The sequence below is a fragment of the Myotis lucifugus genome, unplaced genomic scaffold (assembly GCF_000147115.1).
Source record: "Myotis lucifugus unplaced genomic scaffold, Myoluc2.0 scaffold_575, whole genome shotgun sequence".
Lineage (NCBI taxonomy): Eukaryota > Metazoa > Chordata > Mammalia > Chiroptera > Vespertilionidae > Myotis > Myotis lucifugus.
The window spans coordinates 132000-141811 of record NW_005871623.1 but is presented as its reverse complement, the minus strand read 5'-3'; the positions used below and the strand labels follow the sequence as shown (position 1 = coordinate 141811).

General features: G+C 53.5%; 1 pseudogene; it reads left to right on the top strand.

Annotated features, from left to right (window-relative positions):
- Positions 1-1931: 1931 nt before the first annotated feature.
- On the top strand, positions 1932-3117 carry LOC102437248 (annotated as a pseudogene).
- The last annotated feature ends 6695 nt before the right edge of the window (positions 3118-9812 follow it).

The following is a 9812-nucleotide window of genomic DNA, read 5'->3' as shown; positions in this document are numbered from 1 at the left end:
GTACAAAGGAAACATGCGCTCCCCCAGGGCCCAGCCGCGGGGTCCCTGTCCCGGAGCTGGTGTTCCACACGCCTGGTTCTCTCCCACACCAGGTCCGGGGCAGAGTGGGCGCCGGCCTCCCCAGGCTCAGCCGTGAGCTCTTTTCTGGAGCAACTGTCTTGCCTCCCTCGTCTTGGGGACACTTAATCCAGGAGCCTCTCTCCTTCGCTCACAGTCCCGTCCTCCAGGGGAGTCTGGCCACAGGCAAGACTTGTTGCCAAGGTGAGCCTCATTTCCCATCAGTGTCCAGCTCCAAGACGGTGGGCCTGTGGGTGGCAGGCCCCCCAGCTCAGTCCACTCCCTTCTCCTGGGTGGGCGCCGGGTGCAAGCAAGTCTCAGGAGTTAAGAAGCCAAGAGTCAAGATCAGCACATGCCGGTCCTTCCTCGAGATCCCTCCGTCCCGCCTCCCTTGGGCCCTGACCGGCGATGGCTCTCTGTAGTCTACCATGTAAAGTTCATGCTTTCTACAACAAAACGAAAAAGGGGAAGCTGTAATTCCCCAAGTTCTTGGAACTACCTTTCACACATTGCCCCTCTGAGGCTGGGCAGTGTTCTGAGTTCAAGGCCCATCTCCCCAGCTCACGGGCTCTGCTGGAAGCCGGTCCAACAGTTGCTGCAGGGAAGAAACATCTGCACAGTATATGTTTCAGGGGACCTGGCATACTGTTCTTAATGTTTGCTCCCCTCCTTAGCACTATGTGTTCTAACTGACCAAGGCCATCACCCCAAGAAAGGTTGTTTCCCCAGGTAGGGATTTTTTCCCTGGAGTTAGGGATTAACAGGACTAAGGAAGGGAATAAATCAGTGAAACCCCCTAGTGTTACAGAAATACCATGAACTACTTATGAAGAACTTGGACTAAGGCTGTTGGCAATAAATTTGGGACTTGTTGGGCCCAAATCCCCAGGGGTCTGCCCGCCAGGGAAAGCACCAAAGCCTGTACCCCTGGAGACCCACAGACACAGGGCAGTCCCAGGGAAGGCAAGCAGCGAGGCTGGGAGGACATAACCTTTACTGGGTAGGATAATCTCCTTCAGTCACTTCCTTGTAGCTTATCAGTAGAGCAGTGACCTTGAAATAGCCCTTATAATGGAACACAGAGATTAACCTAGACAAGATTAAACTCAACAGAACTAGATTAACAAATGCCCTAACCTTTGGAATAGAAGGATAGGATTAAACTCAACAGAACTAGATTAACAAACGCCCTAACCTTTGGAATAGAATGGATAGGATTAAAACCAACAGAACTACATTAACAAACGCCCTAACCTTTGGAATAGAATGGATACGATTAAACTCAACAGAACTAGATTAACAAACGCCCTAACCTTTGGAATAGAATGGATAGGATTAAACTCAACAGAACTAGATTAACAAACGCCCTAACCTTTGGAATAGAATGGATAGGATTAAAATCAACTGGTATAAATACAGATGTAACAGGACAAGAAAGACAGAACCTGGCTGGAGAACCTGGCCGGAGGACCTGGCAAGAGAACCTGGCTATGGTGATCAACTGAATGTCATGTCATTCCTTCTTCCCTGACTCCGTCCACACCTTTGGGAACCTCTGGACCTGCTGGGGCTGGACCCCAACATCTAACACCAGAACAGGAGCGGCGGTGGCAGCGGCGGCGTGGGGAGCGACGACCAGGTGGTGGTTTCCCTCCTAGGCGCCGGGCGGGCAACACTCCCTGGACCCCTCGAGGGTCTTGGCTTTTTTTTTAAAGGGCGATTCTTGAGGTTTTGAGCTTCGGGGGGACTGCCCCCTCCCTCCTTTCACCGCTCCCCTCTACTTCAGGATCCGATTTTGTTTTACCATTTCCCCCCTCCCCGTCTTGAGGTGGCTTGCTTGGGTCACCCTCCGGTGTTTTGTTTTCTTTTTTTCCCCCTTTGGTTTTGTTTTTTAGCTTGTTTTCTCGGGGTTGCCCCCCCGTCTTGTTTGTGTTGTGTGTGGAAATGGCGAACTTGGCAAATACAAACACCGTGTCTAAAGTGTCTAAATTATACAGCTCCGTGATCGAAGATGTTATTAATGATGTGAGAGACATCTTTTTGGATGATGGAGTCGATGAGCAAGTTCTGATGGAACTAAAAACTCTATGGGAGAATAAACTAATGCAGTCTAGGGCGCTCGATAGATGTCCTTCAGAAGAGCAGCAGCTCCTATTGCAAGTTCAACAGCAGCAGCAGCATCACCAGCAGCAGCAGCAGCAGCAGCAGCGAGCTCAACCACAGCCTACAGCACCTCCTCGAGCGCAGACTCCGCGGGTCCTTATTCCTGCAGCACCACAAGTTATTGCTCCTGGTGCTCAGCTGATACAGCGTATGAAGGCATCAAACACGAGTGCTGCTGCTACCGCTGCCACCTTAGCACTCCCTGCAGGGGTGACTCCTGTCCAACAGATATTGACAAATTCAGGCCAGCTTCTTCAAGTGGTCAGAGCCGCCAATGGCGCTCGGTATATTGTTCAGCCTCAGCAGCCCGTGGTTCTACAACAACAGGTTATACCACCAATGCAGCCTGGTGGAGGACAGGCTCTTGTCATAAAACAGGTTTTGGCCCCTCTTCCTGGAGGGACTTCAGCACCGACAGGTGTCAGCATCCAGCCCCAGCAAATCTTATTTACAGGAAATCAGACTCAAGTCATACCTACAACGGCGGCGGCACCTACACCAGCAGCGGCGCAGGTAACTACGACTGGCCCACAGCGACCACAGGCCCGGCCTGCCCAACAACGGGCCCCGCTGGTATTGCAAGTCGATGGAACTGGGGATACGTCATCGGAAGAAGATGAAGATGAGGAAGAAGACGATGATGACGATGAGGAGGAAGACAAAGAGGAAGATGGAGCGGAAGGTGGGCAGGTAGCAGAGGAGCCCCTCAATAGTGAAGATGATCTGAGCGATGAGGAAGGACAGGAAGTCTTTGATACTGAACATGTGGTTGTGTGCCAATTTGAGAAGGTATTCAGAAATAAAAACAAATGGAGATTTCTACTCAAGGACGGCATTATGAATCTCAATGGAAGAGATTATATATTTGCCAAAGCCGTCGGAGATGCAGAATGGTGAAGCACTGGTTCTTTCCTTTTATAAATAAAATGAAAGAAACTTTTAAAAAATTTAAAGTGCCGAAACCGGTTTGGCTCGGTGGATAGAGCGTCGGCCTGTGGACTGAAAGGTCCCGGGTTCGATTCCGGTCAAGGGCATTTACCTGGGTTGTGGGCACATCCCCAGTAGGAGGTGTGCAGGAGGCAGCTGATCGATGTTTCTCTCTCATCGATGTTTCTAACTCTCTCTCTCCCTTCCTCTCTGTAAAAAATCAATAAAATATATTAAAAAAAAATTTTAAGTGACAGTTTGAAACTTGGGACATACTCCTACCAAAACTGAACTTCTGCACGTCAGACAAAGTGCAGTAGAAGCAAAGCTACCGGAACAAAGGGACCTTGACAACAGTGACACTGCTTCTAACTGGCAAGCCACGGAACTGCAGCACCTGGGGTTGCTGGGGAAGGGGGCATTGGGGTTTTGTGTAGAAAAACCCTAATTGTCAATTTTAAATACAGGTACCTGCCACTGGTAATTAGCATGGAAAGCTTTGTCTATATTTCTTCCTCCACCTGGGGTTCAATCAGAAAATACTTGTTAGAATGAACTAAAGAAACTTCCCTTTTGATAGATTGAAATGAAACCGCTTATTGTACGTGGTTATATTTGGTAAAAATTGCGTGTGCGCTTTTTACAAGAGGGCAAGAAACCGGGCTCCAGCCCCTCCACAAGGCCTGGGCCTGTGTGTTGTGTGGGTTCGGCCTGTCTTCCCAAAGAGCCTAAGAATGTCCTTCCAGCCCCAACTCTCAGGAACGGAGCTAGAGCCCTTAAGGTTACATCTTCCTTTTCTTCTAGAAAATTCTCCTGAATTTCATCTCTTCTTTGGCTCCCAACAAGGCTCCCTCCCTCTGCTGTCCACCCACCACAACCCCTCCTCTCCTTCCTCCCTCTGCTACTTTCTCTGGGTCTAACTGGGGCTTGAGGAGTCGGTGACGCCCTTTGAAACGTGGTTTCTGCACAGCCCACCCGGCTTTCCAAATGCCACTCACTTCCACGTGTCCGCTTCCTCTCTGGCCACCAGCTCCCTGCCCGGGCCCTGGCCTCCGCCTCACATCGGCTCTCCTCTGTCTGAGGGACCATAACCGTCCCCGGTGCACGCTCTCGGGCCTGGAAATCCCGGCTCCACCCGCGGCCGGCACAGAAAATGGTCCGCAACTTTACTCTCATAAACTTTTCTCTTTTTTTAGCTTTAATTTCTTTATTGGTTAAGGTATTATGAATGTGTCCTCATCCCCCCAATAACCCCAACCTCCCCCCCATCATAAACGTTTCTTATATTAACTCAATGTCCTCATCGATGGCGCCTTCCTCCAAGGCGGCCTCGGCCCAGCCCCTTTGGAATGCACCCTCTGCCCCCGGGCGGTGCCACAGGAAGCCCCAAGTGTGGGTTCTGCACCCCTTTCTGCCCTGGGCCCCCTGGCGCCCCGCAGCAACCGAGGGCCTCGGGGGACACGGGAACCCTTTGCTCTGTGGGGGGCCACTGTGGCTCAGGGTCCCTGCAAAGCTGTGCAAGCCTCTGGGGATGGCACTGACCACCTGCCCCTGGGACTCAGGGCGCAGGACCAGAACCCTCTGCGGCCCCCCACCCCTGCGCCCCAGCTCTGCACACGCCCCTCCCGCCACCCCTGGCCCGGGGACCTTCTCCTCCCACAAGAGAAAGCCCTCTCTCCTCGAACCTCCCACCAAACGCCGCCTGCGCCCCAAATCTTCTCGGTGCCACCCCAGGCCACGCCTCAGAAACCCCTGGGCACCTGTCCCGCCCTCCGAGAGGGCTCACCTGGTGGCGGGGCAGCAGAGGGAAGGAGAACGGTGTCAGGGGAGAGAGAGCCGCTGGTGGGTATTGTTAAACGCATCAGGTGGCGCTGCTATTACCTGACTTGGAACTGCCTGGTTCTGAAATCTCCAAAGGCCTCCGTGGTTGGCAGAGGCGTCCCCCGCGGGCTGTCTTCCTACCTGCTCTGGTCAGGAGCCCGTTCTCTGCTCATCTCCCGCCTGCAAGTGTGTTTTACAGCTTCGCCCATTTTCACAGCAACCACCCCTCTCCCCGGATTCCACTTCAGCTCTGCTGCCTCCAGCCCCGGGCGCTTCACAGTCATTAGGTGCCTCCTGCAGGGGGGGAGAGGGGGGGAGTGGGGGGCGCTCACAGTGCTGATTCCTGTTTGCCCCAGAAGCCACCCTGCAAGGTCAGGCGAACCCCTCCCACCTCACCCCCGTCCTGGCCCACGCCTATGAGGGGGGTTTACCAGGAAGCAGGGCTGTTAGGAAATGAAATGAGTTTGGGTTTGCATGACACATTCTTTCCTTTACTTGGGGGTTGGGGTGGCCCCTATCAGTGCCTTTTCCCTCCGAGTCACCAGGGAAAGAGGAAGGAAAAGGAACTCAGGGCCTTGGCGGTCCCGCTGGCGCCGGCTCCTCCTGGGCTGCGCTCCTCTGCCCTGAGGGCTGGGCCTGCCTCCGCCTCAGCCCTTCTGACCGGGAAGATGGAGGGTCGAGGGCCACTTCTCTCCGAGCCTGAGGGCCAGGCGGGCTGTGAGAGGCCCCGCCAGACACGCGGCGCTTGTGCGCCTGAAATCCCCAACGGTGAGGTTGCTTTCCTGGCTGCTTTCAGAAAAAGCCTTAATTAGTCACTAACAGAGCGATTCTTCGGGGGCTGGGAGCGTGTTAGAGGTCACTGTTAGAATGGACCTTCTCCTCGCGCAAGAGAAAGCCCTCTCTCCTCGAACCTCCCACCCAACGCCGCCTACGCCCCAAATCTTCTCGGTGCCCCCCAGGCCACTCCTCAGAAACCCCTGGGCACCTGTCCTGCCTGCCCTGGGGCCTCCCCCTTAACTCTCTTCCATCATCAGCTTAACTAACCATCACCCAGGAAGGCTCAGGGAATCGGGCCCTGAAGGGAGAATGGGGGGACGGGAAATATTCCCAAGAGTGGACCCTCCGTGGCCGAAAGGACAGGGTTGGCCTCCATCATCCAGCCACCTGACCATTCGAGTTCACGCACAGACTCCCAGAGGAAACACAAAGAGAACCTCACTTTGGAAGACAAAGTCTTTAACTAAACCTAGGAGGTTAAGTGCAAAGGGATCAAGGCATTCATCCCGTCAGGCCAGGGCTGGAGCTGGTTACCAAACCCTTATCATGCGGGCATCTTGGTAATTTCCGTAGTTGTTGTTATGTCTGCAATAAAGAAGGGCTATATTGGGAAATTGGGGTGGTATATCACCAAAGAACAAACACAAAATTATAAATTTCTGACGGTACTAGAAGTAGATTATAGAACAAAGGCCTAGAGAAAATGAACATAAACACAATTAAGGGGTAGCGATCGGAGGTCCTTTAATTGCGTGGTCACTGGGAGTCGAAGCAGAATCTATTTAGGATCCACAAGGCCGCTGAGGAGTCCAGAGGACCACTGGCCAGTCAACCAAAATTAGGAAAAGAAATCAGACTTTAATTGTAAACACAAGACTAATCATTAGCTCTCCCCCGTCCCTGGAGTCAGCCACGGGTAGTTGCCTGACATTTTACATTTCACTTTAAGGAAGAAGAAGGAAAAGATTGCACACGCGGCCTACTCATTAGCAGGGTTTCCTGTGCGACTTGCCATCAGGAATCTAGCTCACGTGCAGATTAAAAACCACCTTCCCCACCCGCCACAGCGCACCCTCCACGCGGCCCCGTGTTCATCTTGGGTCTGCGGTGCAGACAGAGGGCCTCGCTTTGCCCGTGATGTATGACAGCTTCCCTTGGCTTCATGCCACGTTTCCACTGACTCGCACACCAATTACACGTGCACGGAAAACACAGGGAGCCTGGAGACTTTCAGAAACACATCGCCTAGCTACGCAGCAAAGAACTCCACTCAACCGCCGCCATGCTCAGGTGACAGGTGATGAAGTCAGCATAGGCCGCGGTTACCGCAGATTAACGCGGGAGGAGAGCATTCTACATTCGTAACATCTTTTCATAACCATGCTCATTACGTCACTGTCAGATATGATTTTTTAATACTTAAGTTAATCTGGCCATAAAGCCATTAACTGTGTTAGGCCTCCATTTGCCTAATACGTTAAAGCAACTTGTTGTTCGGTTAGAAATACAGTTACGGCCGACAGGGTTGAAATGGCGGATTATGTGGAAAATTGCCAACTGTTAATATGCAGACAACGACCCAGATCTCTCAACCTGATTTGGTTTTACTTCGACACCTTACAATTCCTTGGTCAGATCCAGATACTAACCTGCTCTGGTAGATTCTAGGCCAGTGATGGCGAACCTTTTGAGCTCGGTGTGTCAGCATTTTGAAAAACCCTAACTTAACTCTGGTGCCGTGTCACATAGAGAAATTTTTTGATATTTGCAACCATAGTAAAACAAAGACTTATATTTTTGATATTTATTTTATATATTTAAATGCCATTTAACAAAGAAAAATCAACCAAAAAAATGAGTTCGCGTGTGTCATAGGTTCGCCATCACTGTTCTAGGAGCATGTCTACAGTGTGAAAAAATAGAAACAGCTCTCCATGTTTATGTCAGCTTGCTAATTATTAAATGATTTATTAAGTGGGGTTTTTATTAACATGTTCATTTGGGGACAAAGTTCACGCACCCAGGGCTTCATGGTACACAGTCTTAGGAAGCCCGAATCCAGTCTTCCATGTTTCCTAAGCACCTGGGGGTAAGAGGTCCTGTGATGGGCACTGCACAGGGGGGCACAGGGCTAACACGGTAAAGCCAGGGCCACGGGGAGCTCGAAGGGCATCTGGCTTCCCGGAGAGACCGGGCAGGACGCCCGGCGGTGATGGGACCGGACCTGCTGAGCGGCGGGAGAAGACGTCTGTCCACAGCGGAGCACGCCCTCCAGGCACGGCGTGGGCACTCGCTGAGCAGGGCCTGCGCTGGAATCGCCCCGGGCGCAGCGCAGAGGGAGACGCACAGGGGTGTCACATGGCCCCCGGGAGCGTGGCCGCAGTGACTGCGACGTGGTGGAGGCTGTGGTGAGAGTCCTGGCCGGGCGTGGGTGGCCCAGGCAGGGCCCTGAGTGCCGCCCCGTTGTCTGGCTCCCCGTGGGCAGCAGGACCTGGAGCAGAAAGAAACGCGGCCGACAGCTGCTTTGCCCGGACACCCGTGTGGAAGCCGTGCACAGACAGGCATGTAGCCGCCACTTGCCAGGGGCTCTCGAGAGAGGAGATCACACCACCAGTGACAGGAGGAAAAGGTCAAAGGGCATCCACTGGAGAAATGGAAGCCGTGGCTCATCAGGCACAGGAAGACGGGGAATGGTGTCTCCCACACCCAGAGCAGAGCTCTATGACACAGTGACGCCGCGTCTGCCACAGAGAGGTCATGGAGAGGTCACAGCGGTCACAGCGGTCATAGAGAGGTCACAGAGGTCACAGGGGCAGAAATGCAGCCAGCACCGCTAGGCCGTGTGAGCAGCTGCAGTCGTGTGGGCCCAGAAGGCGGAGCATCGTGAACTGTGAAGAGTGAGCACACGGGAGGCAGGATGGAGACCAGGCAGGTGCTCTTTCCGGAAATAGGGCTCTGACCCGCCACATGGCTGAGCATCGACCTGTGAACCAGGAGGTCAGGGTTCAATTCCTGGTCAGGGCACATGCCCGGGTTGTGGGCTCGACCCCCAGTAGGGAGCATGTAGGAGGCAGCCGATCGATGATTCTCTCACTGTTTCTATCTCTCTCCCTCTCCCTTCCTCTCTGAAGTCAATAAAAATATTTTTTTTAAAAAGAGAAAGAAAGAACGAGGCTCTAATGGGCCGTGGGGAGGAATGGCCGCATTACGGCCAGTGAGGGTCATTGAAGACCGCGGAGCTCCGGGAACATGTCTATATTTTAGGGAAGGAGCCAGAGGAAGGAAAAATGGAAGATACAGAGAAAAAACCAGAAACCAACTGCTACCGTGAGAACGTACGCTCTAAGAACTTCTAAGAAGCGATCCTCAGTCCAGCCCCAGAGTCGGCACCCCATCCACCGGTCGGGGGAGAAGGCGCAGGAAACAAACAGAAACTCCAGGCAGGGCCCGGAGTGTAAGCACGAAGCCAGCTGTGCAGCGTGTCATAGCGTCCCCCCGGGTGGCCTGGAGGACAGCCAGGACGGGGTCTCGGATCACCCATGTCTCTGTGCCACGCCCTGCACAGGCTGCCGGCCATCCCTGGGCGCCCGCCGAGGTGCCCCTCAGCCCCGCCCGGCCGTGGGTTTGATGGGGTCCCAAGGAGGAGGAGGGGGGGGGGAGACCCAGAAAGCAACGGAGGCAAGGCTGCCCTCCACCGGCCGAAGCGTGTGATTCCTGCTGGCCTTTCACTCACGTGAGGAGAGGAGGCTGTCACCCTCAGCACGTGATGCAATGACTTCCAGTGACTTTCTCAAACCACCCCCCACCCCAACATTTCCTGAGAGAGACCAGATCTCTCCGTGAAGTTTCTAGGTGAGCCGCGGTGAGGAGAGCACCGGCCCCCAGAAAACCCCCATTGCAGCGGTTCTCAACCTGTGGGTCCCGACCCCTTTGGCGGTCGAACGACCCTTTCACAGGGGTCGCCTAAGACCATCCTGCATATCAGATATTTACGTGACGATTCATCACAGTAGCAACATTACAGTTATGAAGTAGCAACGAAAATAATGTTATGGTTGGGTCACAAC